Raw genomic sequence first — 18,764 nt, forward strand, 5'->3', positions numbered from 1 at the left:
AGTCGCGTCAGAGCCGGGGCCGGTCAGTAAGAGAGACTGCCCATATTGAGATAGCTGATAGCCGTGCCTGAGTCCCAGCCACCGATACCAAGGCAAGGCGAGCCTGCATTATACAGGCAGCTGACAGCTAGTCTGGTAGCAGAAGTGAGTAAAGCTAACTAGTGGCAGTGTGAGCAGCAGCAGCGCTGTACCTACAGTGACTACTATTACACCAGTAACACACTGGATCTCTTATACAGCATTAATAATTGACCCTAAACGTAAACAGTACAGATAGGAGTTATTCTACCCCAGAAGTCACCTTGAGACTTATACTAACATTATTATTTGGAATCCTAGACAAACATATAGCAAAAAAGGAGGATAAGTACTAGGGAGATAATCCTGAGGAGAGAAGAGCACCTGGAGTACTGATTTATCCTGAGGTTTTGGGCAAGCAGCGACCTTCAAATTATCTACAGTGTAAGTACTGATTGATCTCATTAATAATTGGGGACATAGCTCTGGCCTAGGTACAAAGAAAAAGGATTATATTACATCAATAACATCCCCACTTCTGGAGGACTTATATATGACATTGTGGCTTAATTGGGGTACTGCTACAAATTCTTTTCATAAAACTCCTTCATTGACTCCTGTCTCGCCCGCCCTTATTGTGCTATTTATGTTACAGAGAAGTGATAAATAGCTATAGATACATAAACCTCCTTCATTGACTCCTGTTTCGCCCGCCCCTATTGTGGTATTTATGTTAGTTTAAGAAACTATTGGTAATACAAGAAGTCATGTTTGAATGTTTCAAAGACATTGAAAACTGACCAATACATGGTGGATATTAACAAGGATGTCTATATACACAATTGATAGAGGACTTCATCAATTTGTATATTCATCAAAGAGACATTAGTGTTAGAGGAAAGTGTAACTTTGTTATTCTTGAACATAGTAAGTATATTAGTATATATGCATGTTCCCTAAATGTATGCTGAAAACGATGGGCCTAATTAAGACCCGCTCGCGTACGCTCGCAAGCGGGTCGATGGTGCCCTAATGCGCATGCGCACGACTGAGGGAGCTAGTGCGCATGCGCGAGACCCGCATAGCGACAGCCAAGCTGTCGCTATGGGTCTCGCACCAAAGGGGGCTGTCGATGGTGACTGACAGCACGCCCTCTTTGGTGGGCGTGCCGGGGGCGTGGCTACCAGACGGAGGCGTTCCCATGGGAACGCCTACCGTCTGGGTCCGGCCCCACTGACATCACTAGTGATGTCAGTGGGAGTGATTTTGGCTCTGATAGAGTCAAAATCACTCCTGGGCTTGCGGCCACGAGACCCTACCGCAGGGTCTCGTCGCAAGCCAGATGGTTGCGATGGTCTTGACCATCGCGACCATCATCATGGACGCTCGCTATAGCTGTGGGTGGTAACCCACAGCTATGCGAGCGTCCAAGAGGCCGCTCCATTTTTAGGTAGGAGGGCCCTGATTCAGAGCGAGCGCTCTGGTCAGAGCGTCCGGCTCTGAATCAGGCCCTATGATGTGTTGTTAATGTGTTTGCTCTCATTCTTTCACATCTGTTAACATAAAATAACAAAAGTCTATAATAACGTGTTTACTTACCTGGAAGAGCATTAAGAAGGCCCCATTTCATCTGTACCTACAGGATTCAAAAGGGAGAAAGAAGTAGGTGATTTATTGTGATAATTATTGTGTGCACCACATTGCAAAATACACTTAAGTTTAATCAGGCTTACCCAAGCGAGCCTAGGTATTATACACACATATAATTAAGCTTGGGTGGAGGCACATTTTATTGACCCAGTAAGAAAAGGGGTTACACTTTCTGTATCATATGACAGTTACTACAATGCGCTCTGTGTTATATGGTGGTCACTGAGATGCTTTCTGTATTACAGATATGTCCACATTCATCTAGCCTCTTTGATCGCTAAACAGCCCTTGGTAGTGCCGAGCATCTTTTCATGCAACTTTTTCCCTTAACATGCATGTTACTTGCAAAGCAGTGCAAATGGGACACACAAACCGCTTATGCTGATTAAAATGATATGTGGCATGCCTATATTCTCTGTGAGACTGCGGGTAGCCTATGTTTCGCATCTGTATGCAAAACATAGGCTACTATAAGATTCACGTTCTGGAGCTTGGTAAATCTGACAGCGCTGGTCACACTCCCTGCAACAGCACACAATAGGCCCTTCATAAATTTCAACTCCAGGCCCTTGTGGACATTAATCTGGCACTGAGTGTGAGTATGTCTAATAAAGTATTACAAAAATTGGTGGGTGTGTCCTGTCATTTTTGTAATATTTCTTTTCAATGGAACTATATCTGGTCATGCCGGCACTTGTGAATCTACAAGTACCTTCATGTAGGGGCAGTTTTGCTGGGTGGGACCTATAAATCTATTTTTTACACAATTACCCCCACACCTACCACCACCAGTGGTGCGGGAAAGAGCCCTGGGCTGATCCTCTGGAAGAGGGCACCCCAGTTTAATTTTGGGGACCCCACTGTCTGAGGACTTCCAGCCACGGGCTGACCAGTTTGGGGCTGATTTAGCATTATGGCATGGCACCCCACGCTTTGTGTCTCCCTGCTATAGTGTAAACCCCTCAGCTGGTTCAGCTTTGTGCTGATTACTGGAAAAATCAGCTGGCACTGGATAATAAGGTTTTCCTGACGATTATCCAGTACCAGACTGGGCTCAGAGGTCCAAGGCTGGTTATGCTTTTTTGTGGGGTTATGCTTTTTTTATTATTTACTCGTTTTAACACAAAAGACTGCACAGATCAGCGGATTCATGCTCCTATTTGTCAGCAGAGCCCATTGTAAACCGTGAAAATCGACTGATCTCGAACACACCAGAAATCGCTGAGTACCACCATTGAATCTAAATAGACAAATACGCTGATTAGTAAATTTGTGATTTTGAGTGTAAAACGTTCTGGCATTGTCCAGTGATTTTATTTAGAAGTCGAACACGATTCTTAGGAAATGTACCCATCCTGGCATGTTGTCAGTCAGTACCTCCTTGCACCTCCCTTGTCAGAAATGACAACAATCTTTCTTGTAGCTAACTAAGGATTTTACAGTTTTTGCTTTTATTCATACTTTTATGCACATGCATATACTGCAAGTCTGAGACCTCCCTGCACATTATAAGTTATCCTCAAGTACTTTCTAAAACCTTTATTTTGTTTACGTAAGCACTTCATAATGGATTTTGAGGCATGTTTTGGATATTTAGTCCACCTGGACATTTCCTTGCTACTGCCTGCAACATCAGCCCAAAGCAGGTGATCTTTTCTTCAAACACCTCAATTGTCTCGAAATGCATATTTTATGGTTGTGGACAAAAAGAACATTTTGTGTTTCATCTATCCATAGATTTTTATGTCAAAAAGTTTCTGAATTATGTTGGTAGTGTTTTGCATACTTCAGATGTTGATGTATGTGACTAGGGAAATGTATCTAGCTTTGAGATATAGTACCAACCAATCAGCTTCTGTAATGTTTCTGGCACAGTCTGTCAAATGACAGTTAGAAGCTGATTGGTTGGTACTTTATTTCTCTCCAAGGCTTGATACAACCCCTAGGTCATATGAATGGTTTATCTCCTGAAAATTGGGTTTGCTGGACCTTAATTTGACTTCAACAGTTCCTCTAACTTCCAACCATTAGTAATGTTTCCAACATGGAGTCTTCATGCTAGAAGGGCTTGGATATCTTTTCATAGCTTACCTCTGCTTTCAAACCAGCAATTATCTTTATTTTCAAATGTTGAGTCTGCTGCTTATAGGAGCCCATAGCTGCTGATAAGTCGGGTCAACATCTTGGCAGTATAGAATGTTTAAACTGGTATTCTGATCACCCACTTTAATGATTCAGTCAGATTTTGGGGACTTGGGCCTCTAAAATTGGGCTAAGGAAGTAAGAAGTACAAAGAAAAATGTCCTGTTTCCGAAGTTATATATTTGTTTGTATTCCCACATGTCTTGTTCGAATGTGCAAATATTTCTGTGTGTGTTTGCCTTTGTTACTAATCACTGTAAAGGGAATCCATTAAAGGGAATTAGTTATGGAGCCTAATAACACAAGATACTTACAAAATAATGCACCTACATCACTAGGCTAATTTGTCATTTTAGATTGTCTATGTTGCCCACTCCCTGTATTCCTTCAGGAATTCCCATTAACTGATTAGCTTCAGTGGTTGTTGTTAAGAACAGAGAATTTAAGATAAGACATCTGTAGTTATAATTTATTTATTACCAGTTATTTATAGTTTTGTGAGTGTAGTCTAATATTGTAGTGAACGAGAATTAACTTAATTTTATTTTTCATCCATTAATTAAATCCCACTGCTAAAGCACTGTATAAATGTATGTTATTTTATATACTTTGTAGAAAGTGATCTATTATTTTAGACTGTTTATTTGTTTGTTTTTTATATGATATTATTTGATTTTGAACTGATTATACAAGTAATGCATATTGTCATAAATCCGCCACTTAGAAGCGTCAAATAAATCATGTTTTCTTCATTTTCAGTTGAATAATGAGAAACTGTCACTTCCGATTACTATAATGGAATACAGCAAGTAGAAGTGATGCAATGTGATCCGTAATGTTCCCTTGTTTATGTATAGTTGCTATAAATATGATGCATACTAGAGTTTCAAGTTGATTTTTGGAATACATGACCCATATGAGACATGAGCAACAGCATAGAAGATAGTTTACATTTTTTCACTTTGAGACTTTTTTTTTTCTTTAGCATTAAGGTGGGTCATGACCCCTTCAACATATATCTGCATGTATAGCAATCACATGAATGTTCCCTGCAATCTCATTTTTACCTTTTTAATGTTTATTTTGGAGTTGTCCTATTTGTTAGATCCTCCAGTCTTTGAAAAACAATTGATAAAAAAAATAGACCCTTAAAAGAAAAAATTGGTGTAATACAGTAGCTACCAGCTGCTGTTCTCAACCTAATTTTGCCACCAGTTTGAATTTCTGCCTATGAAGTAGTTCCTCAAATAAATAATGAGTTATAAGCAAACGGCACCGAATGTCATACTTATAGATTTAAGCAAACAAGACCCAGCATCTTAACATTTAGGACTGAAAGTTCATAGCTTAGTGTGCAAAAGGCGGATCACTCACATTTCCAGCATTCCAAGGATCATCAGATATAATCCAGAGGTCGAGGATGCTTATGGTATCAATTGGCGTGTTGTCATGAAATAATAGTGACCCTTTCAGAATAGCTTGATAACCATTACTGTTGTGTTCGTGATGCGTTGCCATCATGTTACGTACAGCTGTATAAATAGAAAACCTTGTTCACAGAAAAAATTATCAAAGTTGTATAAGCATGGAATCTTTCATGCATGAACACAATCAAAGCAAAATAGCTCATATCTACAGTGTTGTAGACGACACCTATTGATTTATGTAGTTTACTTTATACATGTAAGTAACAGTATGTCTGTACAGCTCGGTAAATAAGTAATGAGCCAGAGTCGTAACTAGATTTTTTTGGTGCCCTGTGCCACAGAGAGCATTTTATAAATATGGACATAAGATAGTGCACCTAAAAAAGGGCCATGGCCTCATGGGGAAGGACCAGGGAAGGGATAAGGGTACTCCTGGAGTAGCCAGGAGATGCTGGGGATAAAAGAAGAAATTGACAGGCCCAAATAGCACCTCCTGTCCTACGGTGCTCTGTGCCATGGCAAAGGTCGCACTACCCTAGTTACGGCCCTGATATGAGCTTTCGTGCAGATGAGACAACGTTTTACAAGGGGTTCCATATGAGAAACCTTATATGAAAATACATGTAGCCATATGGATAATTGTGCCTTATAAACAATGCAGGGAAATGGCACTGATTATACCATTTGAATGTATATATCTATTTATTTATTAACAGTTTCTTATATAGCGCAGCAAATTCCGTCGCGCTTTACAATTTGAATTAACATTATACTGGGTTGTAAAAGACATACATACATATATACATACATGACATACATAAGGGTAAGAGGGCCCTGCTCGCAAGCTTACAATCTATAGGGAAATAGGTATTGATACATAAGGAGAGGTGCTATATATTGAAAATTGGTCCAGCCCGATTGCAGATGTTCTTGGTGGGCTGTATAATCCAATCACACTGGAAAGTTGGCCTAGGGTTAGGAGGATGTTAAATCGAAGAAAGAGAAGATGTAATAGGTGTTTACCAGTGGCATAACTAGGGTATTTGGAGCCCAGGGCAAATTTGACAAGGGAGCCCCCCCCCCCCCAAATCCCGATATGTGCGCGTGCAGAAAAAAAATGGGCGTGGTCACTTAAAAATGGGGCGTGTCAACATGACCCCTTTATTTTCACGCTGAACATTCCTATCTATATGCACCTTAACCCCAGTAGTACCCCTTATACAGTACTCCCAGTATGCGGTTGTGGTCCCTCTTATGCAGGCCCATAGTAGTGCCCCTTATACAGTATCCCCAGTAGTGGTCCACCTTATACAGCCCCCAATTAGTTCCCCTTACTCAGTGCCCCCAGTAGTGGTCCCCCCAAATGCAGTGCCCTATGTAGTGTTCCCCCTTATGCAGTGCCCCCAGTAGCAGTCCCCACAATGCAGTGTGCCCAGTACAGTATCCCCTTATGCAGTGCCCTTTATATAGTGCCCCCAGTAGTAGTCCCCCCCCCATGCAGTGCCCTTTATATAGTGCCCCCAGCAGTAGTCCCCCCCCCCCCCCCATGCAGTTTTCCCAGTAGTGGTCCCCCTTATGCAGGCACCCAGTAGTGATCCCCGCAGTGCCCCTAGCAGTAAGCCCCTTATATAGTGCCCCCAGCAGTAGTCCCCCCCCCCCCCCTTCCATGCAGTGCTCCCAGTAGTGGTCCCCCTGATGCAGGCCTCCAGTAGTGACCCCCCCCTATCCAGTGGTCCCTGTAGTGGTCCTTCCTGTTATTGCCCCCAGTTGTGTCCCCCCAGTGCAGTGCCCCTAGTAGTAGGCCCCTTTTATAATGCCCCCAGTAGTAGTTCCCCCCCCCCAAGTAGTGGTCCCCAGTTGAGGTTCCCCCTCCCGATTAAGTGCCCCCTGTAATAGCCCCCCCAGTAGAGGTCCTCCCAATAATGGTGCCCCCAGTAGTAGCCACCCCCCTCCCCCGTTGTGCCCCCAGTAGTGCTGACAGGTTTTAAAAAAAATATATATAAAAACATACTTACCTGAATCCACGCTGCTGCTCCGGACCACGACACCGCTCCCGCCGCCGCCAGCTCCCGCCAGTCCTCCCGAGCTGGCGCGCTCAGCATAATGGGAGAGACGTCATGATGTCATGACGTCTGTCCCATTACCCACTGCAGGAGCTGGACGGAAGTCCGACTCTTGCAGTGGGTGCTGCAGCAGTCAATGAGAGTCTATCTGACTCTCATTGGCTGCTGTTTAACACACGCATCGCTGCCAGCGCTGGCGGCGATGCGTGTGTTATGCACAGCCTGAGCCCGCTTCCTGGCGCTATTGGGCAAGCGCTCAGGGGGAGGGAACGGGCTCAGGTGTGCAGCACAGGACCGGCGCTGGAAGCCTAGCACCGGTCCTGTGTAAATGTGTAGCGCTGACCGCACTCACTGCGGTCGGTGCTACACTGGTGGCTAACTAGGGCGGGCCTGATCGTGGCCGGCAGCGCCCCCCCACGCCGCTGGTCCCACGGCGCCCAGGGCACGCACCCTGCTCGTCTTGCCCTAGTTATGCCACTGGTGTTTACTATAAGAAGAGAGTTCGATAGGGAGCTATAAAAGGTTAGGTGGGCGGTCCTGGAATGTGATAAGCTTGTCTGAAGAGGTGAGTTTTCAGAGAACCTTTGAATGTTTGGAAACTAGTGGAAAGTCTTATTGTGCGTGGGAGGGCATTCCACAGAGTGGGTGCAGCCCGAAAAAAGTCCTGTAACTGTGCATGGGAACAAATAATGCGCGGGGATGAGAGACGCAGATCTTGATGTATGTTGGTGTGGATTGGTTAATAGCTTTATGTGTGAGTGTAAGTATTTTAAATTGAATACGGTAGTAGACCGGCAGCCAATGGAGGGATTGACAGAGTGGATCAGCAGACACTGAACGTTTGGTGAGAAAGATCAACCTCGCAGCTGCATTCAAAATGGACTGTAGTGGGGAGAGCCTATTTTTGGGAAGACCAATAAGGAGACTATTGCAATAGTCAATGTGGGAAATTATGAGTGCGTGTTTTAGAGTTTTTGCAGTGTCTTGCGTAAGATATGGTCGAATTTTGGCTATGTTTTTTTAGATGTATGTAACAGGATTTAGAGACAGATTGAATGTGGGGAACAAAAGACAGTTCAGAGTCAAGGATGATAACTAGGCAGCGAGCTTGTGGGGTGGGGCTGATTGTCGAGTTGTCAACAGTAATAGAGATATCAGGTTGGTAACTACTATTGGCCGGTGGAATTATAATTATTTCTGTTTTGGATATATTAAATTTGAGGTGGCTCTGATAATATCTCTGATTTTTATTTTTTTCCCAAGTATATAACCACTACATAATGGGGATAATGTACAATCAGGGAGATTACTAGACTCTTCAGGGAGTTTGTTGCTATTTCAGGGAGTCTCTCTAACAATCAGGGAGAGTTGGCAAGCTTACAGGTAGTAATGATGTGCAGAGGAAAGCTGACACTGACCCCTCAGTCTGTACAAATAGTGCACTCAGCAGTGTACAGTAACAGTATTCCTAAAGAATAGGAAACTATGCCTATACCTAAATGGGCTTTGTGGCTCCCATTCATGAAACAAATTAAAAAACGCATAACGTGGAGTTATAGAAGAATGTATGTAATAGTGACTAATATAATTCTTAAACATAACCTCTCTTAATTCTAGATATTGATGTCATTTCCCAAGGCTGGAGGTGTAATAGTGTAAAGCTACTCAATGTAATTGTAATCCTGTGTTGCCTGTGTGGGTGGTGGTCATGTATGACTCTTATCTCCTTCCTCATAGTTCCACTGTGTCACACCATGTGGATCAAATCAGCAAACTGGTGTCCCTACACATGTAGTTTAGTTACAGTAAAATAGATGAAGTACAGATGCAGCCAGTCTGGCAACGTCCAGATAACAGTGATGAAATGAATGAGCACATTGGTTGAACAAAATAAATGTTGGCAGTAACATACTAGAGTCTGTCACTGAAATCAGAGTTATGCTGGCCATACACTAGTGCGATTTCAGGCCGATTGCCCGATTTTCGACACGTCGTACGATGAATCATGCGGACATCGTGTACTATTTAGGTAGGATACGATCCGTTGCACGCTCCCGCAGCTCTTAAGATGTGCAGCCCATCATATCTATTATCGTATGCAGATCGTGCCGTCTATTTGTGCATGCGATGCATCGTGCATCCGACCGGCGTTATTTCAGTGACATTTTGAAGACGTGTATGTTCTTTCAATGACCTTCCCTCTTAAACTGCAGATCGATCATATCATGAGATCGTATGTACATCGTGTGTCCATCGTGTGGCCGGGACTGCCGGGGAGTTCAAGGGAAATCGCAAGATGAATCTTATCTTATGCTGGTGGTACTAGTGTATGGCCAGCATTAGACACAAACTTAGAAGTCAGGACCCCATCAGACACATAAGTCAAACTTTTTAAACACTTAGGGGCATATTCAATTATGTGCAGGAATTGCCAAAAAACTATCTACGAGGCTTTTCCTGCAGGTGCCTGTTATTTGTTATTCAAATAGGTGCGTTTTTTTTTTTACGCGCTGGGAGGTTTTAATTCTCGCACCTCCAGAGCAAATGTGATTTTTCCTAAAATCGATAATTTTAGGAAAAATCAGCGGAACTTGCTCTGGCAGCTGCCGGTAACCCCCCCTTGTGGACTTATTAAGCAATTGAAAGTTTCCAATTAGCTTAATTTAGTAGTTAAATACTTACCTTCAGCAGCGCTATCTTCTTCATCCAGTGTCAGAAGTCAGGTCTTCTGTGTAGCAGGGTGTGTGGCCCCCCCAGTGTCTGTGTGCCCCCCCCCTGGAATTTGTGCTGGGAGAACTACATCTCCCAGCAGCCCCCTCTAGAGTGAGAAGATACAGGGGAGGCCACCGGGAGCCGTGGAGACCCCCGGGAAGGTAAGTGCAAAATGTTTTTTTTTTGTTTGTTTACACGGCGCTGGGTTTTCAGAGCTGAAAACCCCGCGACCACTTTTTTAAAATTAGATAAAAAACCTCACATCCAATTTTGGAATACCGTGAGTATGCCCGCTCCGGAACCCGCAGTATTCCAGAATTGGGCGAAAGGTTTTTTACATCGCTAAACCTTGCACCCAATTGAATATGCCCCTTATATGTTGCAAAATCCTTCTCCACATACCCAAGTTTTCACACTCACTCGTACATCATCAAGGGGTGTGACCCTACTATTCTTTATGCCGCAGCGCACGGTGCGTTACATACAGTAAATGACCATCAACTGATTCTCATTCTTGACTGGCTTATTGGATTTATTGAATTTCTGCTAATAAATTTTTTTTTTTTTGCAATATTCTATATTTTGTGTAAATAAAATCCATTATGTAAAAATCCCTAAAAAATTGAAGAACAAAATTATTGTGTTATTGATGTCTGAAATTAGTGAACAATGTTGACTTTGTGTATATAAGTGTATATTACACTTATTTATTTTTTCTGTAATGATCAGTGATAAAAACTTTAACAGATTAATTTATGGTGCAAAATAGAACTTTTAAAATTATGGGCCTGATTCAGAGCTGAACGCTCTGACCAGAGCGCTCGCTCTGAATCAGGGCCCTCCTACCTTTTTTTGGAGCGTCCTCATGGACGCTCGCATAGCTGTGGGTTACCACCCACAGCTATAGCGAGCGTCCATGATGATGGTCGCGATGGTCTTGACCATCGCGACCATCGGGCTTGCGACGGAGACCCTGCGGTAGGGTCTCGCTGCCGCAAGCCCAGGAGTGATTTTGGCTCTATCAGAGCCAAAATCACTCCCACTGACATCACTAGTGATGTCAGTGGGGCCGGCTTCAGACGGTAGGTGTTCCCATGAGAACGCCTCCGTATGGCAGGCACGCCCCCAGCACGCCCACCAAAGGGGGCGTGCTGTCAATCAACATCGACAGCACGCCCCCTTTGGTGCGAGACCCGGAGCGACAGCTTGGCTGTCGCTGTCCGGGTCTCGCGCATGCGCACGACGGAGCTCCCTCCGTCGTGCGCATGCGCAGTGGGGCAACATCGACCCGTTTGCGAGCATCCTTTGCTCGCGAACGTGTCTGAATGACCCCCTATGTTATTTCAGAAAACTGTTTTAGCTACCACAAAATTGATTTTGTGACTAATTTACCAATTTTGGGCACCTAATTATTTCTGTTAGTGTACAAAATGAATTGTTACCTGCTACTTGTCCATATACTTCGTAGATTAAATATACTGTTGACAAAAGGTAATTCATGACAAAATTGTAAAACGATAGTGCGGCTGCACGGGTGTAGTAGGTATTATCCCAACAGCGGAAGCCTGGCAGGGGTGAAGATCCCGATCGCTAATTAAGGTAAGTATCGCTAACCTAATTCCCAACCCTAACCCTCCCTTAGGGGGTGCCTAACCCTAACCTCCCCCCCCTAGTGCCTAAACTTAACCCCCCCCCCCCTTCCCTGCAGCTTAAACCTAAGTCTCACGGAGGGGTGCCTAACCCTAACCTCCCCCCGGGGGTGCCTAACCCTAACCCCCCCTTCCCCTAGCCTAACCCTAAATCTCCCGGGGGGGTGCCTAACCCTAAGTCCCCCCGGGAGCTCTAAAACCTAACCCTCCAGAGTGGCTGTCTTCGTCTGGCGCCCAGCTTACCTTCATTCGGTATGCCGGGTGTCGGGCTCCGGCCGTAGGTCTAATGACAGGCGTCGGGTTTTCGATGCCAGCGGTCGGCATTTAGACCGTCTGCTTCCTGACTACAACCCGGCTGCACCATTAGGACAGTGGTGTTACTTGACCTGTGATATTTTACATTAACATTCTTTTTCTAGTCTCATTTCCTTTTCTAGACACCAGGATAATTGTGTACTGTTGTTTCAGTGATCTTAAATTGTCATCATCTGTAAATAAGCCTAGTAGAAGACAGAATCCTTTGCAGTTCTGATTAATTGGATATATTTTTCGAAAAGCTATATACTTAAAATATAGAACTGCAAATATATTCCAGATGTTTAGCATTACATAGGAATCATGGTATAACACAGCTAATTCTTTCCCCGACAGAACAGTTTATATTCCATACTTAGTACTTTTTCTGGTATCAAATTAACTTTTTTTTTTTTTTTTCCTACTTGTTGCTGTTTGTTGGCATTGTTATTTTTGTACAGCCCGCAGTAAGTGAGAAATGATTATCGGAAAGGCTTGTATTGAAAATTTTGCATTAAAACAGCACACCAGTATGTTGAAGGTGTCAGCAGGGCCATCTTAACATATGGGCACACAGTGCAGCTGCCCAGGGCCCCACAATTCTTGGGGCCTTTGAGCAGGGGCGGGCTGGGCTGGAGGGTATCTACATGGAGTGTGTGGCTGCTCGCTCTGTCATAGGGCAGCCAGCTGAGGGGCAAGCAGAGAAATAAGCTCCCCGACCACTGATTGCGAATTACACACAATCAAAGCAGCCAGGCAGCATTCTCTTCCTGCTTCTCAGCCTGCAGCCACAGAGTCGAATTAAGGGGGCACAGGGGGTACATCCCCCCCCCCACTCAGACGGCATCCCATACTTTAAACACAGCTGCAGTGCAGAGCAGGAACTGCACTTCAAACTGGAGAAGAGAAGAGGGAAGTGTAGTCAGTAATCCTCTCTTTACATTACTTTTTATGTTTATACACTGATTTTGTTTAAAGTACCAATAAAACTAAAGGTTTAAGTTTATTGACTGTTTATGTATTTTTTCCCGTGAATAGGTGGGTAGGGGTCCCAGTGCACTGCTTTGCCCAGGGTCTACACTGCTGTTAAGACTGCTCTGGGTGTCAGGTTGGTGTTCTCTTGGAAATAAAGATATAGCACTACAGATTTTGGCTTGTGTGCTATAAAATACAAGTGACGCTAATGGAATGGGTATGAAATACTGGCGGCTGAATAGCCCCCGGTTCAAATCCCGATTCCGGAAGCCCGAGCGCAGGAGATCCCGTCAAGGATGGTAAGTATACTATCCCTACCCCTCTCCTCCCTTAACCCTAACCCTCCATCTTTGGTGCCTAACCCTAACCTTCCCCCCCTCTAGTGCCTAATGCTAACCTCCCCCCCGGTGGTACCTAGCCCTCCCGGGGGGTGCCTTACCCTAAACCCCCTCTCCCCGTAGACTAACCCTCCCCGGTGGGTGCCTAACCCTAATCTCCCCCCTGGGGTGTCTAGACCTAAACCCCCTATAACCAGGGAAACTGCGATACTTACCGGGGTCCGTAAGTTCGTGATTCCGGTGCTTGCGGAATACAGTTGCCGGTATCCTAATCTCCGTCAGGATATTGGCATCAGCATTTTGCCTGGCAACAGGATTCCAGCGTCGTTATTTCGGCGCCCGGCATCCCGTCCGCCGGCAATTTAACTACATCCCATGCTAATATAGGCAAAAAAGCCTGCTAATATCTGTATAAATTATGGGATCTAAAGTAGTTATTACGTAACTAGAACTTCTGAAATCTTGTGTATTATAGGGGATGATGCAAAATGGCACATTTTACAATTCCCAAACAGCTCATTAAATTCAGATTAGTTTCTGTAATTGCTTTACTGAAATGGATTAAAATCAAATTGAGCTTAATTTTATTTCATGAAACTGAGTTTCTAAACTGTTGATAGGTTCATTGTTTTACAGGGTAAATGTATTAAATATTTCATTCAATTTTAGGGGACTGCCTGGTCTCTATGTGTGTTTGGTAATGTGTGGCTGCTTTTTATTTTTAGGGGAAGGGAGGAAGGTTAGAGTTGACCTAGGAAGAAAAACCAGGTAGCGCTTAGATACTTAACACACCAAGGGGTCTATTTACTAAGCAGTGTTAGGAGACAGAGTGAAAAGTGATAAGGTGCCAGCCAATCAGCTCCCAACTGTCATCTCACAGGCTGTGTTTGAAAATGACAGTTGGGAGCTGATTGGCTGGTACCTTATCACTTTCTTATCACTTTTCACTCTGTCTCCTAACACTGCTTAGTAAATAGACCCCCAAATGACTTATAAATAACCATTTTATAAAAATACATATAATAGATAATAATAACTCCCAGAAGTGGGATAATTATAGAGAATGTACATATACAAATAATGCAACATTCAGTGGTAAAACACAAATAAGATATCATTCAGTGCAGCACTTTAAACTTGAATTACAAGGCTCAAATGCAGAGGACACACTGTGCCAATTTAATAGATTGCATTTTTGCATGTCCAAGTCCCTCTGTGAGTTTGATGATAGCGATGAGCAATATGTAATGCTTTAGGGGCCACTTGGGTGACCCTCTAAACTCCAAAAGGGTCAAACATTACTCTTAATCTCAATAACAATTACATTCAATCAAAGAAAATGACACATATCCTTGATTCCCAACTATCCGGATTTTGACAAGACAGTACAGATTTGAGGTGACTGTCTTGTGATCATCCCGATTTCTGGGTGGTTGGGAGGTATGTCACTGCCATGGGCACTGAAGTCAGATGCCATCACTTCGTCTGGCAATAAAGTACAGAGGTGTCCTTATACATCTTTGCTGCAGTTGTGCTAAAAAGCCCCTCTTGGCGCACCAGGTCCCATGATACTTTTTTACATCTGTTTTTGTTGAAAATGCGTCTGAGTCGAAATGTGATGTGACTAGGACACACCAATAGATTGTGCTGATTCATTTGATACGTGACTCTTTTTATCTGTGTGTGACTGAGGGCCTGATTCAGAGCCGGACGCTATTTGCGCTTGCTCGTTCAGAAAAAGGGGCCGGCTATTTAAATTAAGCGCTCGGTCTTTGCGATCTGTTGACGCCTCTATGTCTGAGCGAGCGAACGAAACATGCGCTTGCTATTTTGTGAAGATGCCCCCTGGCCGCTCGCATCCTACGTCATCTCCGCTATTTATTAGATTAATCGAGTACATCGAAAGGCGTCTGAACTGCTTGCAGTGCTTGTGGTTGGATTTTCCTACCGCAATCATGCGAACAGTTCAGGCTAAGAGACAACCAAGTGACGTGGCCGATGACGCTGCTTTGTTAATTATGCACACCCTTAAAACGCCCGTTTTGACCATTTGGCACGCCTGCGTTCGGATCTCCCCTCCCGTTTTCAAGCACCTTCCCCTGTTACCACCCACAAACGCCTCATACTGTCACTCAAATTAGCAGGCACTCGCTATTTTGCGAACACACGATTTCCGACCGCACTGACTGGTTGGCGCATGTGCATTACGACGCATGCGCAGATGTGCGAACATCGCTTGGAGCGAACGAGCGGCCGCTTACGAGCGGCTCTGAATCAGGCCCTGAATCCGAATCTGAAGTGCTACAAGGAAGCGGCCGCAGCTTTTTTCATTCCAAGTTCTGTTGTGGTTCATATACAGACTCACGTGCACACTGATATACAATTGTCACATATCAAATTAATATGCACTGTCTGCTCGTGCATCCTAATCACATCACATTGCAATTTAGATGCATTTTTGGCAAAATAAAAAGGCCAGATCCTAGCAGGGTAGCATGAGACCTGGCGGCTCACTCACGCCAGGCAAGTCGCACTGCATGGCATATTGAGGGTAGTTGTATGACGACACATCTGTAGATTTTTTTTATTTATTTATTATTAAATGCAGACCAGGGGTGTGGATGTACATACTAGGGGCCATGTGTGTTGCAACTACTCCACCGGTCATGATTCCAAAATCCTAAATGTTGGGTGGTATGTCTATAATAACATCAGGCTTTTCAAACAATTGTTGCAAGCTGTAACTAACAAATATAACTACAAAGCAGGCAGGGGCTGGTGCAGTAAGTGATTGTTTGAAGTCTGTTACTCACTGGCCTAATGTATCGAAAAGACAACCCGTTTGATTTATGAGCATGTTGCTTTATGTCCGCACTTTGCTATTTATTAAAACCTGCATTGTGTGTGGTATTAGCATAACCTAATTTAGTAAATATATTGCATATTTAAATACTCCTGTAACAATGGCTTAATTGTTTTAAACACTACTAAGACATTTTGTCATATATCAATTACCTGCTTTATAAACTATGTGTAATGGCTGCTCTGGTACTCTGGACATAGTTTAGTAAATTCCTGAACTCACATAAATATTTGTATTTCTTAGTAAAGTTTCCAACTTGTGCCTGTATGAAATAAATCACATTCATTGCTTTTTCTACACATAATTTCCCAGGGCAATTCTGCTTTCAGTAGCAAAAGGCAATTATATAATCAGAGTGAAACATGTAGTCACTATTCCCATAATAACAATATAAAACTAGAAAGATTAACTACTATAGAAAAGCAAGTATACAGTCTTAGTTTATTTTTGCCTTGTACCTTTGGCACTTACAACCTATCAGAGTGTAATGGCCTTGGCTGCCAAATGTTCCAGGTTTTGGTCCATTAAATTGTCCCCATGTTTCATTATTGATGCACAGTACAGTTTCACTTTTTATGCATTTATTCATATACTTTCTTACTTTCCAGACTCCATAACATAATATGTATCGCAAAGGAGTAATTCAAATAGAAATAAGCCTGCTATAATAAAATGTAGTGAGCATGACATGATCTGGTGAATGTTCGACATGTCGCACTTAGATGCCCCTCCTGGAAATGAATGTAGATATCTATTGGGTATCACATTACACAGAGTTTTTATTACTATTCTTTCATCTTATTAGTGTTTTCTTAAGCAACCATGTGTATAATATGAGTAGTGATTCCGTGTGGGTTTCCTAGGACTGTCAGATTTGGCACTAGACATTTATATTTAGAAATTACTAAAGTTTCTGTGTTAACAGGTTAATACCTCTATAATGCCTATATTTTACCAGTTTTAACAACATTACGTTTGACACAAACATGGTGGTCACTATGTTTTTCCACACACCCTAATAGACCTCCAGTTTTACAGGATAGAAAAGTTCTTAATATTTCTAGACACAAAAACCACCCAAACCTTTATATATGTTGCTGATAAGATTAATATGAAACTGATACTTATACCCTGAAATAGGATAGTTGCAAAGGAAAGAATGAGGTTCTAAAGTCAGTACTGTCTAAGGTATTTTTTTCTTCCTTTAAACCCAGTTTACTTTGCCAAAGCTGACCTCCTGTACAGGATGCAGTCAGGAAGCCGACGGTCGCAATGCCGACCACTGGCTTCCCGACTGTCTAATCCCGGCAAGGTACAAATGACAGGCGGTAAATCATACTGATTCCTTCTGTACACATGTATACACAGACAGGACTGTGTACTTTTCTGTTTGGAATAATTAGATCTTTTTTGTTTTTTTGTTTTCTTCTTTGTCATCTCCTTGTGGACAGATTTCAATGTTTTCATTTCCTGTTTTTGCCCGGTTGTCATAGGACACAATTAGTTGTAAAGTTTCTAATTTTGTGCCTCATTTTATTCATTTGATTCTATTACAATGGCATAATTCATAAGAGTTTATTTTCTCCATGGCAATGTAGATCTCCTGAAAAGCAAGATAAACATTTCCTCAGATACACAGCGGTGATTACAATTAATTTACAAACATATATTCTTGGCATTAGTGAGGAAAGAATGTAAAACCGGATGATCTTACAAATGTTTTGTTCTTTGGTTAAAAATAGGTACAGCTTGTTTTTGGCAGAGGAGTTATAGTAAGAAATAGCAGGGGAAGCAACTTCACCCAGTTTTGTTTAGTAACGTGTCCGTAAAAGGAAATTACATGCAAGTCAATTTTATTCTGTGACATGTTTAAAAAAGAATTGTTGTTAATGCCTTGACCCAATGTAATATGTATTGCATGTACTACTTCACTAATACACATGTTCTCTGTCTTCCATATGGAAATAGCTATAAATAAATAGCCACTACCATTCTTATTTGGGTGCACATCACTAGCTCTCTAAATAGGACAATATTATTTTTCCCATTTAGAAAAAGTATAGAAGGACCATACTTTCAAAATCTGTAGTGCATGTATGCCTATATAATGATTATTCAAGCTATCCTGATGGCTTTCTTCACTCGATGTTGAGCTTTTGAACCTGAAGTGTGATGACAAGACTTGGAGGTCTTTCTCTAAGTTTTGGTGTTGCAGTATGACCCATAGGGATAAATGTACCGTAATAACTTGCAAACTGCAGGCATCGGCAGGTTGCTGGCAAGTCTGCCAGATGTTTTAAATGGGCAATCATTTAAAAGGCAAAACCAACCTGGTTTTGCCTTTTATGTGACCTCATAGACCTGTTCTACACTCTCTGGTCATCCCATGAGAGAGATGTAGCTTCAGTCGGGGGGTTGCTTCTCCATGTCAGCCCGTGGCAACTAATGCAACTCCACAGGAAAAAAGACACACTCTGAATTGTCACCCATTCAGTGTTCAAAGCTCCTACAAAACCTTGGGTTTAAGTCGCAAGGTTCTTTGAAATATTATGACTTAATAAAGTTACTTGTTTATTTTGTGGGGGGATTTGTTATGATTATTTTAGTTGTTAAATTGATTTCTGATGAACTAG

General features: G+C 42.8%; 1 protein-coding gene across 1 annotated transcript in view; it reads left to right on the forward strand.

The window, feature by feature from the left end:
- EMILIN2 (elastin microfibril interfacer 2) overlaps window positions 1-18,764 on the forward strand; it is a 76,695-nt gene that overhangs the window by 27,835 nt on the left and 30,096 nt on the right. The window lies entirely within an intron of this gene.

Source organism: Taudactylus pleione, unplaced genomic scaffold (assembly GCF_031769625.1).
Source record: "Taudactylus pleione unplaced genomic scaffold, aTauple2 ptg000093l, whole genome shotgun sequence".
NCBI classification, from domain to species: domain Eukaryota; kingdom Metazoa; phylum Chordata; class Amphibia; order Anura; family Myobatrachidae; genus Taudactylus; species Taudactylus pleione.